A 22,201-nucleotide genomic window follows, 5' to 3' on the forward strand; every position below is an offset into this window, starting at 1 on the left:
CAGCATGTCCCTCCAGCTCAAGGCTGGTTTGCTGCCTGATCATCTGTCTAATGTTCTTTTCCATCTCTTCCCTTCCATGGCATTCTTATAGACTACCACTTCCATGATATGATGGAGCAGTTGCTGGATGACACTGTACAGTACCAAAATGAGCGGGAACTAGATAACCAACTGTATGGTAGTCCCAAAGGTGCTTTTTTGAACAAGGAAAATACTACTGCAGAACAGAAGGATATTGATTATAATATGTTTATTAGAATGCCCAGAATGTCCCTATGTTGGTATTAAATTACTTAGATACAGAAGTCCCAAAGGTGCTTTTTCAAGAAGCAAGCTGAAGAAGCTCTGAAGACGCTGAAGAAGCTTCTTGGATGAGAAGCAAAACTTCTTCAAAGAAAAATCAGAAAGTCCAGTTGCCTTTTGAAAAAAAGCACCTTTGGGACAACCATGACCCGGATGACTGAGAATCTCCATAGACAACCGTATGATGATCAAATGCAAGATGAGTTTCTCCACTGTACTATCCAATACGGTGAGCAAAGTGAGGTGCTGCATCTGGAATAGCAACCATGACTATTGCCACTGTCCTCCTGCAGTAGGGCCATCAACTAAGGAGAGTCATGCTTGCTTCTGGAAATTAGCACAGTCATGGCCAATCTGCTCTTCCTCCAGCATCCATCTAATATGATTCTCTTTCTATCATAGCACCCATTGCTTGCAACATTGCCCCTGACTTTCCAATTAGTAGTGCTGCACAAAAGTCTTGCACTGAGAACATACCGGTAGAGTGTCTCCTTCACCCCTCCAAGTAGAAACAAGTACTACTGTTAAGGAGATTGCCTCTAAACATTCCAGCAAGGCTGTCTTTGTGCAGCAGCTGAAGGACCAGGCACACAAAGAGCTTGCCCCATGAAAGCACAACTGTGACCTATGCACCACCATGAGGACAACCATGGATTTTGTCAACCACTTACGTCATGACATCTGGAACACAGCTGCAATATTTCACATTGCAGGACCATTATGCTTCCCACTATTAGTCTTCAGATCACACCATTCTTTGTTATAGTGCAGCAGCTAGAACAAGCAGGAGGATAGCCCTGTAATCAGCGGTGGGATTCAGCCAGTTCGCACCGGTTCGGATGAACCGGTTTTTAAATTACCCACCCCTTGCTATCAAAATGGATCCTGGTTGCTGTGCTGCGCTGCACTGCAATGGAGGAATGGGCAACGGATCGGCCGGCATGAGAGAAGGAGAAAACCGCTTTCCCTCTTTCTTCTCCCTGCTTCTTCTTCTTCCCTCGTGCTGGGCGCTCCATTGCCCATTTCTCCATTGCAGCACAGCACCCAGGATCCACTTTGATAGCGGGGAGTGCACCCAGGGTCAGGTTGGCGGGAGGCTCGTCCCTTATATGCAGTGGAGCTGGAGAACGGGGATGGGCCACGTCTCCCACGACAGCCAACCTGACCCTGGCTGAACTGGTTGTTAAATTATTTGAATCCCACCACTGCCTGTAATCTTTATGTCCCATATAAGATTTGGCCTGCAGTGGGTTTTCTGTATCCACATGAGTGGTGTCCATAGGTGGCCAGCCAATCCTGTTTCCAGGAAGCTAAAGATTGGATAAATTACCAAATTCCCTAAGAAGGATTCAGGAAATTCACTGCAGGAGGCAATGTAGATTCAAGTAGTCCTCAACTTACAACAGTTTGTTTAGTGACCTTTCAACATTACAACAGCACTGAAAAAAGCAATTTATGACCATTTTTCACACTTACAACCGTTGCACCATCCCCATAATCATGTGATCAAAATTTGGATACTTGGGAACTGGTTTGTATTTATGATGGTTAGAGTGTTCCAGGGTCATGTGATCCCCTTTTGCAATCGACTGACAAGCAAAGTCAATGGAAAAGACAGCTTCACCTAACAACCATGTTAGTAACTTAACAACTGCAGTGATTCACTTTACAACTATGACAAGAAAGGTCGTAAAATTGGGCAAAACTCACTTAACGAATACTTCATTTAGCAACATAAATTTTGGGCTCAGTTGTGGTTGTAAGTCAAGGACTACCTATACTGCTGCATGATATCAGTGAACAAGGGTCGTAGTGTGCATTACTTAAAGCCAGGACTTGAGAGTGATGAACCACCCAGAGAGTGCTGAAAAGCACTATGGAACGGTATATAAGTCTAAGTGTTATTGCTATTGAAGCTAAAGGATATTATGAGGGCCAAGCGGTGACAGGCCATTGATTACTTTGGGTTGGTGTTGATTTAACTTGATTTCCTACATGTCTGTGCTTGCTAACTTGTACAAGTCTTTCGCCAAACTTTGCATGTAGGACTATCTGTTCCTCCATGTTTCCCCCAACAAACAACAAATGTGAAATTATATTAGTTCTGTAGGCCCTGCATCAGTGGTGGGTTGCTATTGGTTCGCCCCGGATCGGGCAATCCGGTAACAGTGGCAGCGGGAGGCTGTGCCCACCCGCCTGGATGTCTCTGCACATTCGCAGAAGCATGTGCGGAAGCATCACATGTGAGCGCGCATGAGAGCACGCGCCCACGAGTGAACCGGTAGCAACGGGATTTGAATCCCACTACTGCCCTGCATCTTTTGATAAGCCTACATCTACAACTCACTATTTCCAAGTGCTATGCTCAGAAGGAGGCTACAGGAGCCTATCAGACCCCCTGCATCATGAACATACTCAATCCCTTGTCATTTATATTCTACCTGTAGTAGGAAAGAAGGGATCCATGCAACCTGGTATTATATTTTGGAAACCCAACCCTTTGTCACGATTCACTACATTGTGGTACAATCAGTGCCTTTTACTTCTCAATTGTAGACAATGGCAGGAGTTGTTCTGTGGGTATCTGTGGGTATACCGTATCTCTCAGTCATCCTACCACAACCCTAGTGCACAACAACACAATTTACCAGTAGTTAAGTTCAGTTTCAACAGAGGGAATCGGGACAAGGATATAAGCAACTCAGTGATCAGAGAACGAACTTTCAAAAACTGTCAGTGCAGACTATTGTTCATGTTTCATGACGGGATATTGGGAAAAAGTTTTCAATTAGCAATAATCACACCTCTGATTAACTTCCTTAAATGGCTACGATACTGCCACTGTGCAAAGATGCAATGCCATCCAGGGGAAGAAGAGAAACAAAACTAGCGCAGTGTCATCTATGCAGTAGATTATGTCCTAGTGTCACCCATACTCCTACACATGGAACAACATTTTCTGTATTCTTATGATAAACTAGACTCCATGAGTTTGAAGCTTTCAGCAGGAATATGTTGCTTATGCAGACTGGTAGATGTATCTGCATGGGAGACCAATATGGAAATTATGTTTCCGTGTATAGAAAGACAATTCTCCTATTAAGCTCTCACAGAGACCACTCTTGTTGAAAGGGTCAGGATGACATTGCCTCGGGGAAATCAGCATGGTAAGATGCCCATTAGCCACCAGTACACCATAATGTTATCTTATGAGATTTGCAACCTTAGTGGTGAAAAATGAAATCAAGCTTTTTGGGGTTGGAACGTTGGTGCCTGCAGTGTGCAGTTGACTGGAATTGACTGCACCATGTTGGCCTTCTGGTCTGTGGTGTCATGGCAGATTGTGAAGGAACTCACATTGTGGGTCTGTTTTCATTGCTTTGTCAGAAAATGTTGGGTCAACTGTTAAAATTCCAACAGACCCATCATTTCTCAGCTGCAGAATTGTCCAGCAATACCCCCACCCCCATATCTGGCAACTCACGGGACTGTCCAGCATGGTGTTAAGTGAGGATTGCTGAACTTCAAATTGCTATATTTATGGACAAAAAGAAAGGTTGCCAGTCTAAATCCTGATATTTGTTAAGGCAACCTCTAAGCTGACCACATGATACTTGTTAGAATAACCTACTGCAATCCTCACCTTCCTCATGAGCAAAAGAGAAGCTCAGGATTACGCTGAGTCCCTGATGTGCTCAGTGTGATGTATCTGCCAGGGAAAGAACGGAAAAGATAATATGACCGTCTCCTGTGCTATCTTGCCAACTCAATATCCCACCTGCAGGCCCACAGTGCCCTCCTTCCACTGCTTTCTGTGTGGTGTACTAGGAGGAATCCCTTAGCATGAATAAAAATGTAAGGTAAGCGAAACTAATGTTTGGGCTGTGGCACAAAACATGGTCAGGGTTTCCCCGTACGGCAGTTGCTCACTGCTGTATAAACTGGGAAAGCAATAGCAATAGTACTTAGACTTATATACCGCTTCACAGTGCTTTACAGCCCACCCTAAGCGGTTTACAGAGTCAGCCTATTGCCCCCAACAATTTTACCGACCTCGGAAGGATAGAAAGCTGAGTCAACCCTGAACCAGTGAGTGAATCGTGCTGCTGAACTGCTGGCAGTCAGCAGAGTTAGCCTGCAATACTGTGTTCTAACCATTGCACCATCCTGGCTCGTAAAGCAATACATAATCATGGAGAATGAGGCCAGGGGACACAAAATACATAGCAGTTAAGTGATATTCCTTCCAATATGGTCTTCCACCCTTCCTACCCACCCTTAATTTATGGTACTATACTAATAAGTGAGTGGCTGGTGGCTTTCCTTACTGCCCATGGAGTACCAGTCCATCTTTAGCCTCTTAAAATTCATTTGGGTTTGATATGATAACCATTCAAAGCTGTCCTTTCCAGATACACACAAGGAAACGCTACCAAACTGCGGCTGGCAAATAGCTGGTGCTGCCCAAACTAAGGACCCATCACAGAAGGACCTTGATTTTCTTACATTCCAGTTCTAACTAACAGCAATGCCATGAGAGAAGAAGAGGGCAGGAAGTCTGCGGGCCTCTCTTGTAAACACTTTTGAGCACATAGAAATTATACAGTTAGTGATCTGCCTGCTTGGAAAGCAGAGGATTCAAAGTGGTGATGTTGAGAAGGGCAGTGGGTTGCCGAGATGGCTGGTGTTAAGAATTCGTTTCCCAGCCTCATTGGATACTTGTGTATTAAATATAGAAGTATATGTCTCTATCTTTGTCTCTGTCTCTCAGTATTATGTATATATGCATGTATAAACAGAGAGAAGTAGATGGGGAGTGACCACAAAATGACATTTGATGGAGAAAAAAAGGAGTTGGCATGCTAATTGGACACTGGAACATATTGGCATTTCATGCACACGAACAAGAACATGCACAAAACAAAGAAACTGATTACATTGGGGAAAACTGACATCAAGTACGGGAATACTTATCCAATAGTTGGTTACAGGATGAAAAGAAACTTAAAAAAAAAACCCAGAAGAAGTAGCAATGGTGTACCAACTAGAGTGGCCCAAGATGTTGACATGGCAGCTCCTCACGGTTGCCAGATACACTATCTGGGCTCCTTACCGAGCTGCAATGAATGAGAGAAGGGACTTAGTAAAGATGTGGGATTCACTTACCTTCCCTACCGGTCCTCAAATGTGAGCGTGCTCACCCGCGCCACCTCTGTGCATGCACACGGACTTCTGCGCCTGCGCAGTAGTCACGCATTACAACTGGGCGGGTGGGCGGAGCCTCCCGTAGTCACCGCTACCAGTTTGTGAGATCCGGAGAAAACCGGCTGAATCCCACCACTGGATTTAAGACACTGGAAGTGAAGCAAGTGCACCGTAAAAGCACAAATGCAAAATTGGCAGTGATACAATTACCATCAGCACTGCCATGAAAGGTTGATATGTAGATCTTCCCTAAATTCAGTGGAATTTATCTTGTTTAACACTATAGCTGAAGAGTGATGCAATTCTGATTGGATTTGCCTTTTCCCACAAAGAAAAAGGCCATTGTACTTTACTTCTGGCGTGTCACCTTGTTAGAAGAATTATTACCTCTGATGACAAAGTCAAAATTGGGGCGATGAGAAGCATCTGCATAGGTTGATAGATGTATTAGTTTCCAAAGTGTGCAAAAACAATTTCCCCCATTATTGTAATAATATAATATGAAACACTGGAAGCCATTGATCTCATTCAAGATCACATAAATCCTGACAATTTTAGAAGGACTAGGTTTTACTCATTATTAATCATCATAATTTAGGAAAGGAGAACAACATTGAGGACATGATGGAAAATTAGAGACAGATATGCGTTCTCATTTTTACTTAATTGATGAATGTTTCTTCCGTCTTTCCAATTTTGGGTTTATTCTGTAGCTCCTTAGACTCAACTCTTCTTTAAAACTTGAGTTGAATTGTTTCTCTATCTTAATTAAATCCACATATTTAAAATAAAAAACTCAGCTTTTTTTTTTTCCACAGAAGGTTTCTCATTCTATGGAAAGGATTCTCTCCCCCATCTTTTAAAGTCCTACCCCCTCTTTACTCCAGAGAGACTAGTTGAAGGACTAGAGAAACAGAGAAATATCAGGAGTGTCATGTCTTCCATTTCAAATTGCTTTCCTCTTCACTACAGTGTTTATTGATTTTTTTTTTTTGCAATGTTAACTTCATCTCCCTTCTACCCTTCTCTCCCCAACCCCAGTACTAGATTAAAATCTGAAAGGTATTAAATTTGGCATGAAAGATGCAACTAGAAGGGGGGGAGGAGAGAGAGAGAGAATCCTACGCACACATATTATTTGCAGGAAGGGTTCAGAATGATTTCCTGGAAAAATAAAGATCCATGGTTGTAATATCTTCATTTTTTCCCCTCTCTCTCTTTTGTCTTCAAGGTGATGACACCTTATCATTGGCAATCTTGATTGTCACTTTCCATAGCTTGCGCCTATTATAGTCAGCCAGAGAAGTGCAGACAAGGAGAGGGAAGGGAGGGGGAAGATGGCACCAAAGTTTTATTTTTAATTTTAATTTTAAAGTAGGATCCTGTGGTAGTCAAAACACTGCACAGACCTTTCTAAGGAAGCAGAAGCATTTACTCCTGTGTGCTTCAAGCTTTCTCCTTTTGTGTGTCTCTGTTGAGTATATATTACACACACGCACACATACATGTATATACATACACACGCACGCGCACGCACACACATGCTAGGAGAAGAAATCAAACGACAAAGAGTCTTTATTTCCGGGAGAAGACTTCAAAATACGTGCTAGAAATGGACAATTTGAGTCCTTTTTCTCCCCTCACCCTCAAACGCAAGCTAAAAGAGGAGGGAGGGGGATTAAAATCAACCACGTGGTAGATCTGAGCTTTCCTTTTTATTATTATTTTTTTTCTTTTAAGATACACTTTGCAACCTCCAGTTCCATTTGTGTTCTTTCACGCTGCTCAGGGGAAGGGGAAAAAAAAGAAGAAGAAGGAAAAAGACTAAGCCTCTTCTAGATGGACGCGTCTCAGGGATCAGCTTAGGGGACAGACAACAAGGCGCATCTCTGGAGGCGCTCAAGCCCGGTGGTACAGATTTTATTAGAACTTGTCAGGTCTGGTGGCAAAGGCTCTGGTGACCCAGCAGCGTAGAGAAGGGGCTTTCTCTCAGCATCTCCAAGACTTAACGAGGGTTGGAGTTTACAAGCAACAGCTTAGAATTGGGAAACCTCTCCAGGTCGCGCTTTTTTTTTTCCCAATTTTTTTTGAGCTCTCCCAGCCTCAGGAAGCCGGGGAGTGCCTCAGAAATTAAATCCCCAGAGGACTCAAGTTTGTAACCATCTTCCTCTTCTCTCATCTTCTTCATCAACACCATCTCCTCCACCACCACCTCCTCCACCATCACCATCTCTAGCTTTCTTTCCCCCTCCTCTTATTCTCTTGCCTTCACCCCCCCTTTTTTCTCTCTCTTCTTTCTCTCTCTCTCTCTCTCTCCCCCCCCCTCCACGTTGTTGTTGTTAGAAAGCCTTCTTGCACCCCCTGGTGCTCTTGCGTTTTGTGTGGTAGGCAAGGAGATTGTCTTCTCTCTCTCCTTCTCTCGCTCCCTCTGGTTGCTCATTATTCAGAGAGAGACACACAGAAGGTTGAGAGAGAGCGAGAGAGAGAGAGAGAGAGCGAAGGAGAGAGAGAGAGAGAGAGAGAGACGGATATCTCAGGTCATCTGCAGCTGCAGCAAACCAGTAAGGGAGAGAGAGAGAGAGAGAGAGAAGAGAGAAAGAGAGAGAGGGGGGGAAAAGCAGGGAAAAAGATGGCGATTCTCCATTGCTGAGACCTGGCAAGGAGCACATGAGTCTAGCAAAAACAACTTCCACAACAATTGCAAGCAGGAGAAGGAGAGAAAGGAGACCCGTGGAAAGCGACCAACGCCAGCGCCAGGACCTTCCCACTGTAAGTTCTTGCAATTAAAGCCCATCGCGGGTCTAAGCTATGGGAACGGGGAAGAAAAAGCCTTCTTTTGGCTGTCCCACCACCTTGGAAAAGATAGGGAGATAGATCTCCTCTCAAAGCCCCTGATCCATTCATTCCGGCAAGCCAGAAGAAGCAGAAGAAGCAGAAGAAAGGGTGTGTGTGTGTGTGTCGGGGGGAGAGGGGGGGCGACCCGAAGTACTGGTGGGAAACGATGGTTTTGTTAGAAGAAGTCTCTTGTCTCTTAATGGGGGAGGAGGAGAGGAGGAGGTGGTAGTGGAAGAGCCGGTGGTGGGAGGAGGAGGAGGAGGAAGGCAGTTAATTAATTTTTTGTTGTTCTTGCATTAAGGTGGTGTGGGGGGGAGGGAGAGATAAGTGAGAGGAGCGGAGCTCAGAAGTGTGTGGGGGCAGTTGGGGGGTTGGATGTGGGGAAGTGATTGGATCACAGGCGGGAGAGGTGGGGAAAAAAAAAAAAAAACAGAGCTCCGAGCTCTGAGCTGACTCGACCCAGCTATGTGGTGACCTCTTTCTTTCTTTTTCTTTCTTTGCTTTCTCTTTCTCTCTCTCTCTGATCCTCCACCTCTCCTTGCAAATCTGGTCCCTCTCTCAGGCAGGTATACTGGGTCCCCCCTCCTCCTCTCCTACAACCGGTGTGGATATATGTATATGTATATATGTGTGTATATGTATGTATGTATATATATATATATATATATATATATATATATGCTTGTGTATGTGTGTACACACGAGAGCTCCCGCCTTTCCTGAAGTTGATATAGTGGGGGTCTTCCCTTTGGCTGCGGTTTCTGAAAGGGTTGGAGGAGAACAGCGGTTAAGCTGGAGAGAAGCCATTACACACGTCCTGCTCTTTCCTTTGAGAGACAGAAGGGGAGAGAAGAAAGAAGGGGGGAAAAAGGGGGGGAGGACAGAGACCTTCACTTTTTGTTCAGTTCCGTGGTGTCTATGGCTTTCTAGGGAATGAGAAGCAGCTGAGCTTCTCCCCCCACCATCTCCTTCATTCCCCCCTTTCTTTCTTTATCTCCTTGTCCTCCATTTGCAAGCTGTCTGCGTTGGTTCCAGTCCAGATTCCAAAATACAAAGCTACTTCTCTTTCCCGCACACACACCCCAACACATACACCGTCTTTCTCCTCTCTTTTTTCCCCCTGTCTTGGAAAGACCTCCTTTCTTTCTTAAGCTTGGTAGTTTCTGGGGGAGGGGAGCAGAGGTGGGTGGTGGGGTGGTGGGAGGAATCTCTTCTTGGAGATCCTTGAGATCTGTTCCTTTTGTACCCTGGAGAAAGTTTTCTCCTCTTGGTTTTGGAAGGACCTTCTGGTAAAGGGGAGGGGAGGAAGGTAGCGAGATATGGAGTTGCTTTCTGCTGTTGCTTTGTATGCATGGCTGTTTGTCTCATGAAGCTACTTGCATGCCTAAGAGGAAATGAATAGTTGGACAGAGGGCTGTGATCTGAGTCAGGTAAGCCATGTCATGTTCTCTAGCTCCACCAGAAAATGGAGGAGAGGGAGAGCAAGGACAGGCTTTTAACCACCAGACAAAGCTGAGATGGGAAGTGCTCATGCAATTATGGATGTTTCTCCATTTTTTTTCTCTGAAGGTTTGTTGGCAAAGCCTGGCTTTGACAAGATTTTTCCTTCAGCGAGCAACGTTTTTTGATGTCTCTTCTCTTTCTGCCTCCAGGAAATGGATGATTTGAGGAAGTTTCATAGATTCTTTTCATAGAATCTCCAGAGACAGTCAGAGAAAGAGACGGAGAAAGAAAGAAAAAAAGAAAGAAAGAGACCTGTCTTCTAAAAGGACGTGTTTTCTTCCCTGTCTCTTATAGTTTCATTTTGAAACTAAGCCTTTTTATTCTTTTCTTTCTTTCTTTTTTGGTTGAACTTAATGGCATTCAAGTGACTGTGATTCAGTTGATCAAAGACATGTCTGGATTTTTAAAGAAAAGGAATAGTTAGTGTATCTGATGAGGCTGGCAGTGTTCTTCCTCAGTATGACATGAGAATCAATGTCAATCAAACCTCGAGATGATCTTGCAGTGATCATTCCAATTTGGGAACCATGATAGTAGGCTGCCTTCTGGAACCATTGTAATTTGGGCCTGTATATCTTATTACAGCTACTCTTGGTATTGTTGCTGGTTTTTTAAAAAAATCTAAATGGGCCATTGTTAGTTTTCCTGAAATTCCATGAGGCACCTTATGGATTCATTTGTGATAAAGAGTAAACCCTTAGTTCTGACTCTTACAAATGGTGACATTTCATGTGAATTTCCATTATGAACCAATCATATCTGAATATATTTAAATCTATTTGTTTCAGTAAGTCTGTATCCAGGACTAAATCCCACTGAGTTGTGTAGATCTAGGATTAATTTTTTTACACTCATATCTACATCATTTAAAATGTCTTTAATCTAGATTATGAACTCAGTTGATAAGTAATAATGGGTTTCCAAGGTTTTTTTTAACAGTACGGCAGTTCAGGCAAAACATGAAGCTCTCGGCCTCCATATATACATCAAAGTTTTATTTGGACTACTTTAGGGTCTGTGTGGAAGAAAAATATGTAGCAGTATATGTAACATTTAACTTTACATTTTAAATTCTCTAGAACTAATGACCATGAGAATTTCCTTATGAGGTTAAATCCCTCTTTCAAAAATCAATAAAATTTCAACAGTAAACTACTGAAAATAAGTTAACCAAAATATTTGACATGTTTAAAAGAATTTGGGGTTCCCTAATGAGCAGTAAAACCACACCAGGTAACGCTGCCAGATAGATTTCTATGGATGCCACTGATAGCTGGAAGTCATGAGAAAATAATGGCTCATTCACCTTGTCAGTATAATTGTAGCTAGTAAACTGACAAAACAATATTCTAAAAACTCTTGTACAACTCTTGATTATAAATAGGTAACTTTTGATTGTGTTTTCTTCCCAAGCTTATGAGATTCATGTTCATTGAGCCATCCTTGAAACAAAGCACATTATTATCTGAACTTTATGCTTAAACTTTAATCTGTGATATGATGGGTCTGTGGGAGGGCCTGTTCTGTGGATGTCCTTGAATTTACACCTAGGCTAGGGGGCACCATAGTTGATATCATTTATTTTAATCATAGTTTATTGAAACACTTATAGTATTTGGGTTCACATACTGTGCCAAGTCAAAAGAGATACACTGGGGTGAATCTATGCCAATTAATATATCTGTTCTTGATTTATTTAAAAAGATTACGTCCTTTTTTTTTCTTTCTGTGACGGATTTATTCATACTCAGCTTCTACTTATAAGAAAATGTACCCTTTTAATATTACACAAAATTACATATACTTTTAATCTCACTTTAAGGTAAAGATAGATCAGACGTCACTTAAAGGCATCCTTTGTAGGCATTCAAGAAAATTGGTATAAAAATATAAAGATCATTTGCATGACAGATTTTAAATGAAACACCATTTGTAATCAATGATGGGTGTACTTTAAAAAAGGGAAAGAGCCTTATGTTTCTTCCCATTAAAACTACTTAAAGACAACTTCTAGCAGGAATTTAGCAGTTTTCTTTGCTTGCACAAGCAAATATTCCAATTGTACTCTATTAGGAAACTGTGAAGTATTTAAGAGCTCTTCATTCTTGACTTAAATTGAGTGTGGGTTTCTTTCCTTTGATGTCATGTGATTGGGATGTTTCATCCATTTCCATCTTAAAGACATTGCAGTCACCTAGATGAAAATACATGCACACATTCATATATGTTGGAATTTATCTCTTTCTTCTAATTTTGGCCTTAGGCTAAATAGTGATTGAGTCCTTTGATTTTTGGTTTTGTCTTTCAGGCAGCTGTATTCTTTTTCTTTACCATACATTATTTTATTTTATTTTCTTTCTAATTTTTTTTTTATTGTGGTGGCCAGAGTAGCTGTGGAGTTGGATGGCCTCAAAACTAAAATAAAAACATAGATATGTCAACTTTTTGGTCCTCTGAAAAAGCGTAGATGTTATTCCTTAATAGCATGCTATTATAGAATGTTGTATTATTATAGAATGTTATTCTATAGTAAAGAATTCTCTATAATGAGGAATTTGATATATGAATAATGAATAAATATCAGAATGGATAAAAGTGTACTTTCTTGAAGTTCTATTTTTTTTAAAGTACAGTAGGAGGAATGACAGCAAAAAGGGTCATTTAGAATGTATGTGAATGCTATAAATTATATTCCTTTTCTTTTTGTTCTTGGATCAAATAATATAAAATATGGCAAATTCCCGCTTAAGATGCAACCTCCTACAATAAGCCTCTGTAGTTTTTCAACACCCATCTATAGTATCTGTTTTTCTTAATGATTCCATTAAAATGGAGTCCAGATAATCTCCCATATAAGCAAGAAGAAGCAAGGAATCTTGCATATTTTATGCATTAGGGTCTAAATGATTGCAAAGATGGTGAAAATAAAGATTTGAGGGCAAGATAATTTCTCTTAATGTTGAGTTAAAGAGGTGTTAAACATTTGTTGTTTATTCAAACTTTTGCAAATTTTTGAAATAAAAAAAAAATGTATAACAATCTGATAAATTCTTTAAAAATCAACAGAATTGCTCCCTAATTTCAATTCTTTATAATAGCCTCCCTGCATTATTAAAACAATTCTAATAAAATTTTATAATTTTATCCCCAGTTGGAATGTTTTAATTAAACTCTTACCTTAATTTATTAAAGTATGCTGCATTGCCTTCTCATTTGACATTGCAATATAGAAAAATAAGTTAATTTTTATAGTTGAAGGGATGGACTCTTATAGTGACGGCTAATGGTAAAAATGTATTAGATACACTGGAATATATATATTCAGTTATTCCTTTGTAGCACTTACTTGCAAACCATCAATACATTTAACTACGAGAAAGGCATAATTGAATAATAGTGATCCAAGTATAAAATTTTAGCTAAGGCTGACAAGAAACAAAAATATTTTGTGGAACCGATATTCTTAGTGGGAGAGTGGAATAGATATTCTTACTTGAGAGAAAAAGGATAGAGTTCTGCACACTTTGAAAATTGGTAGGGGAAAAAATACCTTAACCTCTTGTGCGAACATAGCATCTCTGCTGTTACCTAAACCACCATCTGTCCTTTTAAGTGTTGCATATATATTTTGGGGATAGGAAGGAAGCTTATGGGGAAAGCAATAGATAGATAGATAGATAGATAGATAGATAGATAGATAGATAGATAGATAAATGTAGATTTGTGAGGTCCAAAGCATTCACATCCTTTAAGAAGTGCAGTACTGATTGACATAAATTTCTACATTCTACAGTAGTATGTTTATGGATGCTTTTCAAAAAAGCATTAATTTCATTCTTAGCAACTTGTATAACAGTTCTCTTTTGGGATAACACTTGTCTTGAGTTAAATTTCTAAAGTGTAGGATGCAGATGTTAATATTTTGCCTTTCTGACCAACTGGCACCATCAGTTGAACTGCACAGTATGATTTTTGATATTTATTCATACTGAAATAGTAGGAATATGTAGAACAGCCTTCCCTAGAAAATGTGAGTGTTGAATTCCAACACATCTGGATAACACCTTGTTGGGATAAGTTGTTAGGGAAGATCATTTTGCATTGATAGGCTAGGAAAGTCCTCCTTTGTTATGTTAATTTTGAAGATTTTGAAAAATATGTTAATTAGCTAGATTTTCAATCTATTTCTGGAAAATATTCCAACAGTTGCAGTAATCCCTCTTGATTTGAAGGCTACCTTTTTCCTGAATCGGACTGTGCTACTACTCAGTGTTGATTTCTACCATAAGACTGAGTTGCAGAAAAGTATTTTCCAACTTCTGCTATCGTAGACACCGCTCTTGATCTTTATATTAAATATGAAAAAGTATTCCACTTTTGCATGCAAGGTGGCAGAAAAATCAATCAATTTCCATGGTGTCCTTCTGTGGTGGCGCAGTGGTTAAAATGCGGTATTGCAGGTCAATTCTGCCAGCTGTCAGCAATTTGATTCCACTGGCTCAAGACTGACTCAGCCTTCCATCCTTCCAAGGTTGGTAAAATGAGGACCCAGATTGTTGGAGGAAAGATACTGACTCTGTAAACTGCTTAAAGAAGGCTATAAAGCACTGTGAAATGGTATATAAGTCTAAATGATAGTGCTGTTGCTATACTTCTTGAATTGGATGGAAGGTACTGCTGTTAGTAAATCCTGTCCACTTTCAGGACAGTTTCTCAATGACTACTCCTACCATGGCCAATGCTACAATGCTGCAAAGTTGTATTCAGTACTATTTGGAAAGCTGCAGTTTCTCTAATCTAGGATTATAATTTTTGGGATCTTCTATAACCTGTCAGATTAATAGAAGATACATTAAGGAATCCTGGTGCACTCTAGTAACAACCTTGAGATAATGTCACTGTGGACATAGTAGCAGGATAAGGTCAGTGTACATATTAGATGGATAAGACCTTGTTTCACCGCTTAATGGACATACTGGTTATGATGGTTTACTTTTTCAAAAAGTATTTCAGCCTCTTGCGTGAAAAAGAACAGCAATTTCTCATCTGTTTGGGCTTTTGTCAAAGCTATGGTTAATCCCAAAGCTCCTGAAATGAGAGAGCATTTAAGAAATTCTTAATTGCAAGAGGTGGCAGCAATTGCACTTGGAAGATTTAGGCTGCAATATAAATCTAGAAATATATTACAATGAATTGCTTGGAAAGCATAGATATGTATTTAAGAAGTAGAACATAGAACATGCACAAATACTATCTATAGCAAAAGACTGCAACAACTTTAGATGATCTGCTTCTATAAATAACTAGAGGTGGCTTTTCAGACCATAAATTTTGGATGTTTTTGGAAATGTGGCCTTCTTGAAGCTGTGGTTTTTGTATATGAGAGTACTAATGAATTTCTTGATGCTCTGATATGAGTTATGAAAGTGGCCCATTCTCGAAAAATTAGCAAGCTTTATGAAATCATGTCTACATTGTTGCGATTGTTTATCGTGGTCTTACAGGTCTTCTGCTTTTTAGAAAGATTTAAAAATATCTTCTTATGTCCTAGAAGTGAGCTTTTAGTCGTTGTTGAAAAGTTAGAATTAAAACCGTACAGTTTTCCCCATTGTTTAAAAAAGCAAGCTGTTTGGGACACCGAAAAACATAAAGGTGATATCTGCTGTTGGGAAAGTCACAGTTAACATTGCAATGGATGAACCTCACCATGGCAATATTCCAGATGAGTTTACTGTTGAAAATAAAATGTTCCAGAAGAACTGGGAGAACAGGAAAGAAGTTAAAATAGCATAGTTTGTATGCCAATGCTGAGAGGAGGAGGAGGAGAAAGGGAGACAGAAGGTAATTATCACAACGTTGACAGTCGTGTTGCTTGAAAGAACACAATTTCAGAGGTGCATTTGAATGATTTCTTTCCTTCGTCTCTCAAAATGGTCTCTGAATCATTTTTATGCTACTGTCTTCACTTCCAAACATAAGGAATTAGAAAATAGGGGAGCTATGTTATAATTTAGATCATAGGAAGTATGCTTTTGAAAAACAAAAACTCTTCAACTTTCTTTATGATCTAAGTCGAGCATGAAAAGGTGTACCTGCATACATTTATTTTTGGGTGGAAATTATGCCCAGTACTTTTCTTATTATAATTGATATATTTTGTTCCCTGCCCAATAGAGACAAGTGATTCCAGCATTAATTTACTGGAAAGCATAGAATTTTTCTTGTTCACCAAAGGATTTTTCTTCTAGGAGACGTCAGAAAGTTTTCAAAGCACCCTGAGGTTTCTCCCAGGAAATGGAGCGATCTGACCCTTGGTTTCTTATTGTTTGGCCTATAAATGTTTACTAGCTAGCAAGCCCAGATGGATCACATGTGGCCCTCACAGCCCTAACTAACATGAGATGTTGGATGTTTCCCTTAATTTATGAAAGGCTGTCCTGTAAGCACTACGAAACGGGACAGGTTATCTTTAGAAATTTGATTTAGAATAAGCTGGTTTGATTTATGTGCTACTTTATAACAAGAGGATCTGTTATAATTTCATAACATTTAAAGTGTCTTAAGCCAGGGAAATTTAAGAGCATTCTTTTCTATTCAAAAAGTAGCCAACTGATTGATTCTGCTTCGTTGCTTAGTCTGTTGATTTAGCTACCCCTGAAATTTATTCTAGCTATATTGAAATTATACTCCTCCCTCCAGATGAGATTTTGATCCCTATTCCAAATCAACAAAAATTGGGCTCATTCCATAAATACAGATTACAGGTAGTCATCAATTTACAATTGGACTAGAATTTTTGTTACTAAGTGAGATGGTTGTTAATTCAGTCAGACCCTAGTTCATGACTTTTTTGCCATGGTCATTAAACAAATCAGTCATTAAATGAATCAGAGCCTTGGTGGCGCAGCAGACTAAAGTGCTGTTAACTAGCACCAGCTGCCTGCAATTACTGCAAGTTCAAATCTCACCAGGCTCAAGGTTGACTCAGCCTTCCATCCTTTTGAGGTAGGTAAAATGAGGACCGGGATTGTGGGGGCAATAAGCTGACTTTGTATAAAAAAGAACACTGCTTGGGGGGTGGGGGGCGAAAGCCCTACTAAGCAGGTATATACAAAAGTATGAAGGCTATTGCTTAACGTATTGTAAGCCGCCCTGAGTCTCCGGAGAAGGGCCGCATATAAATTGAACCAATAAATAAATAAATAAATCATGCAGTCATTAGGCGAATTTGGCTTGCCTCATTGACTTTATTTGTCAGAAGCCTGCTGGGGAGGTCTCAGATGGTGATCACGTGACCCCAAGATGCTACAACCATCATAAAACCATGCCAGTTTATCAAAGACCTGAATTTTATTCATGTGACTGCAGGGATGCTGAGATGGTCATAAGTGCAAGGACTGGTCATAAGGCCACTTTTCAGCCCTGTTTTTAAGTTTGAATGGCCGCTAAATAAATGGTTGTAAGTTGTGGACTACCTGTATAGGAACAGTCCAGTATTTTATTGGACTGGAACTACGACATATACCTGATAAGACATATTTCTGAAACTTTAATTTTAATAGGGCATAATCAGGGTTAATTAGGACTCCTATGTTGGGCTAAATATAATTGAAGACTGAAGAATAGTGTTAATTTTTTTTCATATCTTTATATGGTCGTTAAGCTTTTAAAGATGAAAAATAGGTTTGAAATAATATTCAAGAATATAATTGGCATTATTTATATGGGGTAGATATGGTGGTATCATATAGCAATGAAGTGAGTAACTGATCACTGTTCAATTAACTTATATTTCGTGCAAAGAAAAGGTTCCTAGCTGGATTTTTAAAAAAATTATGGACCCTGTCATAATAAATTTTGAAATATTAACCCCCTGGTGTCCACATATAGATAGCCATGGTGTCAGCAGTTAAATTTCTCCATCTATAAAGCATGAACTAGGTGCCACTTTATTTGTTCACCATCCTGTGCTATGGCATTCAGTTCATGTTAAGTGTTTGGGGAAATGCTCCCGTTTGCTTGGCTGAATCTCATCAACAGTTCTGTAGCAAAGAGCAAGTAATTGTTTCCACTGGTTTCTGTATGTTTTTGTGGCAAACCAGATAAACATTGTTTTTTTAATACACAGCTTCGAGCCATGTGATAGAAGGGGGGTAAACCAAACATATACATTGGATTGGAGGAGAGATTTTTATGAGGTGACCTGGTGGCCTCTTCGTGCTCCAAGAAGAGAAAAACCTTTCCCAGAAGTTGTAAGTGTTCTAAGAAGCTCCATTGTTTTGTGAGGGAACGTGCAAGTGATTAGTAAAGGAACAAAACAGTGTTTTTGATTAGGGGAATGAAATACTTTGCTACTGAAGAATAATTCATCGGGGACAAAACTTGTGGAGTAGTTAAAGTCAGTTTTTTGAAACTTCACTAGGAATGAGTATATGGGAAATTACTCCCGAAATCATAATCATAAGCTATAAAGGTTTTGTAAGCAGTGTAAAATTAAGACAGTCATGTTTATTACTTAATATTTTCCTTTAAAGCATTCAGAGTGATTTGCATACATTAAGAATTCTTACTGTGGGTTTGCCATGTAGTTCAGCATTAAGATCCTTTTTTAAAAAAATAAATACATTGGTAGATAGGGAATTAAGGCAATCTGCTCCAAAAGGCTTCAAGGGAACAAATGTCTCATAGTGTCATAAAAAAAGTGAAAGTGGATTGGATCAGCTTTAGCCAAGAAACTCTTTAGTTCCTCAATATTTCTCAGTACTAGGTTGGTCTGTAAAGTTTTTCTTTAAATGCTCGATGGAAGGAAGAGCTTGCTGTGTATTTCCCATCTTGCTGCCTCCTTTTCTCTCTTTACCACTTTATATTACAGTTAATTACTTAGTAATTATCAAGGGAAAGGAATTACCTGTGACATAACAGTCTTGTGAGACTGACATCCTGTAAAGCCATCTGACACCCGAAGCATCTAAACTGTCTTGAAAATGAAGATAGGTGATGTTTAAACCCACTGCATGACTATTATTAATGGAAAGTATTAGAAGGAACCTAAAAACTGGAATGTCAGCTTATAGGGTTGGCTTTCAAAGATGCAATGATCGCTGTCAGGAAGCGGAAACAGGAGACACTGAAGCAGAAGGCAGGCAGAGCTGTTAAGCAAGCACAAAGTAGGTTAAAACATTCCATAAGCAATATGTAGTGGAAAATCTCTGGTAACAAAGCTATCTGTGTTAGAGAAAGAGACTGGGTAATTAATCATGGACTATAAAAGAAGGTAGACTTTTATGAAAGATTCTGCAGAAGTAGAATCAGTAGACTTCAAATGAGAAGACCATTTGGTACTAAAATTGGAAATGTCATATGTGGACACTGTCTGGTTCCATGATATTTTTGACAGCTGTTGGCAGTTGAACAGAAAAATAAGCTGTCTTGTTGGTAAAGAGTTAGGAGATTTAAGCTGTGAACTAAGATCTAGAGTTTGTGATTATGGAAGAAGCTGCAATGTGAGTATAACTCTCATGCTTTCTGTGAAGTCATAATTATAATTGTGGTATTAATAGGAAAAGAGTGCCTACAAAAATGTTCTGTGTCATATCTAGAGATTGTGGCCAAGATAGGTATGCCATTTGGGAACATTAAGATTTTGAGCTCTTACACAACTGGTAAGCAGCAACTTTTTCCTAGAGGTTTTTTCAAACACTGTTTGGATATGGTGTTCTGCTTTTCCAAAATGGCTTGTTGCCAGATCCACTTGGCTAGAGATACTGATTATCTTTACCCATTTTATATCCGAGATCAGCCAAATCATACTGTTCAGGGATGGATATTAGCCAATAGTCCATAACAGACATGAAAAGGCACTCTAACCTCAAGTGCGAATTTCAAGGCTTAGCTGCAGTAATAGGCCAGAAAATAAAATATTTCACCGCTTCAAAATTAACCTAGTTCATTGAAGGCATTGCTTTAGTGTGCAATTGGAAAGTCCATTAATCATATGCTTTAGCATCCTGCAGGTGAAACTGCTCTACCCATACAGCAAAAATGGAAGTGACAGACAAAGCTTTTCAAGCATCTTGTCTTCCAGATTTTCCTCTGAAATCCTTTAAACCAAGTTATCTATTGAATCGATCACATTAACCCTATTTGGCAAGACCTTTGTTTGTTCATCTTAACATATGAGGGAAAATGAGCAATCCCACCTTTCTCTAAGGTGCATTGGTGATGTCACTGATGAGTGCCTCTAAGGCAGTGTTTCCCAAACTTTTGACATATGTGTACCCCTTCTATAATTTTCGTAACGCTGAGTACCCCTCATAAAAAACATAGGATGCGCAGAAGTTCCCGCCATAATGAGTTGCGATTCGATGTACGATGGCCCCAGTTCCCGTGTAAAAACTGCGATACGCGCCTATTTCTTTCCTTGTTCTGTGGGCGCAGCTAAGCACGGTGCAGTGGATATTCCCACGTGATCCCCACCAAACTCCGGTGCAACGCGTACCCCCACCAAACTCTTCCCGTACCCCTGGGGGTACGCGTACCACACTTTGGGAAACACTGCTCTAAGGGGATGATGTGATTATTTTTCAAGGAGCCTTTGCAATTTATGCAAAGATTTTTAAGTGAGCTGTAATTCTGAAAATGCAGTACATGCTCTGAAAAGGGAAGGAAAGTGCTGTGATTATTCCTGGAAGCAATGTTGTCTTGTTTTAGAATGCAGACGTAAGAAAATCATCAGCTGTATCTAGAAACTCTTATATTATTGCCTTTTCATTATTGCTGACTTCCTCAAGTTGAGATGGCAATGTGGTTATGCTGGTTGGGTGATTATGGAGATGTACAAGGTCAATATTATCTGAAACGCAGTGGGGTAAGAAATTGATGGTATAGTATGTATAGTTGAAGTTTCTCTTTTTATTTTATTTTATTTTATTTTATTTTATTTTATTTTATTTTATTTTATTTTATTTTATTTTATTTTATTTTATTTTATTTTATTTTATTTTATTTTATTTTATTTTATTTTATTTTATTTTATTTTATTTTATTTTATTTTATTTTATTTTATTTTTTTATTTATTTATTTATTTATTTATTTATTTATTTATTTATTTATTTATTTATTTATTTTATTCAATTTATATACCGCCCTTCTCCTAGTGGACTCAGGGCGGTGCACAGCCAGAACTAAAACACATAACAATACAAAATTTAAAATTATTAAAAGAATTATATACTTTGGCCCAAATTTAAAACAATTCGAATTAAAACCCATTGACAGATTAAAAGCTAAACAACTAAAAAACTAAAAAAAGGGGGGAGGGTTTCACACCAGCCCTGCTTGATGGAAAAGAAAAGTTTTCAGGGCACGGCGAAAGACCCGGAGATCCGATATCCTTCTTATCTCCAGGGGCAAATCGTTCCAGAGGGTGGGAGCTGCCACTAGAGAAGGCCCTCCCCCTGGGGGTCGCCAGCCGACATTGCCTGGCTGACGGCACCCTGAGGAGTCCCTCTCTGTGGGAGCGTACTGGTCGGTGGGAGGCTATTGGCGGCAGAAGGCGGTTCCGCAAATACCCAGGTCCTATGCCATGGAGCGCTTTAAAGGTGGTAACCAACACCTTGAAGCGCACCCGGAAGACCACTGGAAGCCAATGCAGCTCACACAGGAGAGGTGTCACATGGGAGCGCCCCTCGCTCCCATAATCCCCCACGCGGCCGCATTTTGCACCAGTTGGAGCCTCCGGGTACTCCTCAAGGGGAGCCCCATTTTTCATGCTATATCTTCATTTATCACTAATTAGTATTTAGTTTTATGGGGGGGCCTTTATGTGTTGGGTTTTTTTCTTAAATATATTATAAAATAGTTTTGACTGAAATTATTTCTGCATTTGGTACAAAGGAATGAGATAGAGGAGATAATATGTTGTTCCTGACTTGTAGATCATGACAGTGAATGGTCTAAAGTGAAAATCCATACCACAGAGGACGCTGAATGAGCAATACACTATGACATTTCTGGCAAAGATGGGTTTGAATATGAGGAAATTTAACTTAATTGCTTCTTAATTCTTTCATTTAATTTAAGTTACTAGTTTTATAAGTTATCGTGATCCTTAAAAAATTAAGAAAGTTTTACATAGAAAAGAGACTACTTTTGGTCTACCATTTCAATTTGTGGCCCCCAACTGTTAGGAGAAATGGAATTTTCTAGAATAGAAAGCTTGGTTACTGGATATTTCAGTAGCACCAATGTTTTCATCGAGTTGATGTTTCTTATATTTTCTTCTTAGAAGCTGGCAGCTAGGACATTAAAATCATGATAACTACTGTTCGGTTAATCTGCTGTAGTGCATATTGT

At 39.7% G+C, this 22,201-nt stretch overlaps 1 protein-coding gene and 1 non-coding gene across 4 annotated transcripts in view; one reads left to right on the plus strand and one right to left on the minus strand.

Moving 5' to 3' along the window:
* Positions 1-3,011: 3,011 nt before the first annotated feature.
* LOC139313507 (U4 spliceosomal RNA) lies at positions 3,012-3,156 on the minus strand. Its single transcript, XR_011600114.1, has one exon. It is a non-coding gene; the product is annotated as a U4 spliceosomal RNA (small nuclear RNA).
* A 4,813-nt stretch (positions 3,157-7,969) lies between these two features.
* The window catches only part of ZNF462 (zinc finger protein 462), a 167,867-nt gene continuing 153,635 nt past the window's right edge, over positions 7,970-22,201 (plus strand). For all 3 annotated transcript variants that reach the window (XM_070938544.1, XM_070938545.1, XM_070938546.1), the window contains exon 1: positions 7,970-8,277. The gene's annotated coding sequence lies outside the window, so the exon portion shown is untranslated. The remainder of the gene's footprint in view (positions 8,278-22,201) is intronic.

This window comes from Pituophis catenifer, unplaced genomic scaffold (assembly GCF_029215685.1).
Source record: "Pituophis catenifer annectens isolate HBS135680 unplaced genomic scaffold, rPitCat1.0.hap2 SCAF_2, whole genome shotgun sequence".
NCBI lineage: Eukaryota > Metazoa > Chordata > Lepidosauria > Squamata > Colubridae > Pituophis > Pituophis catenifer.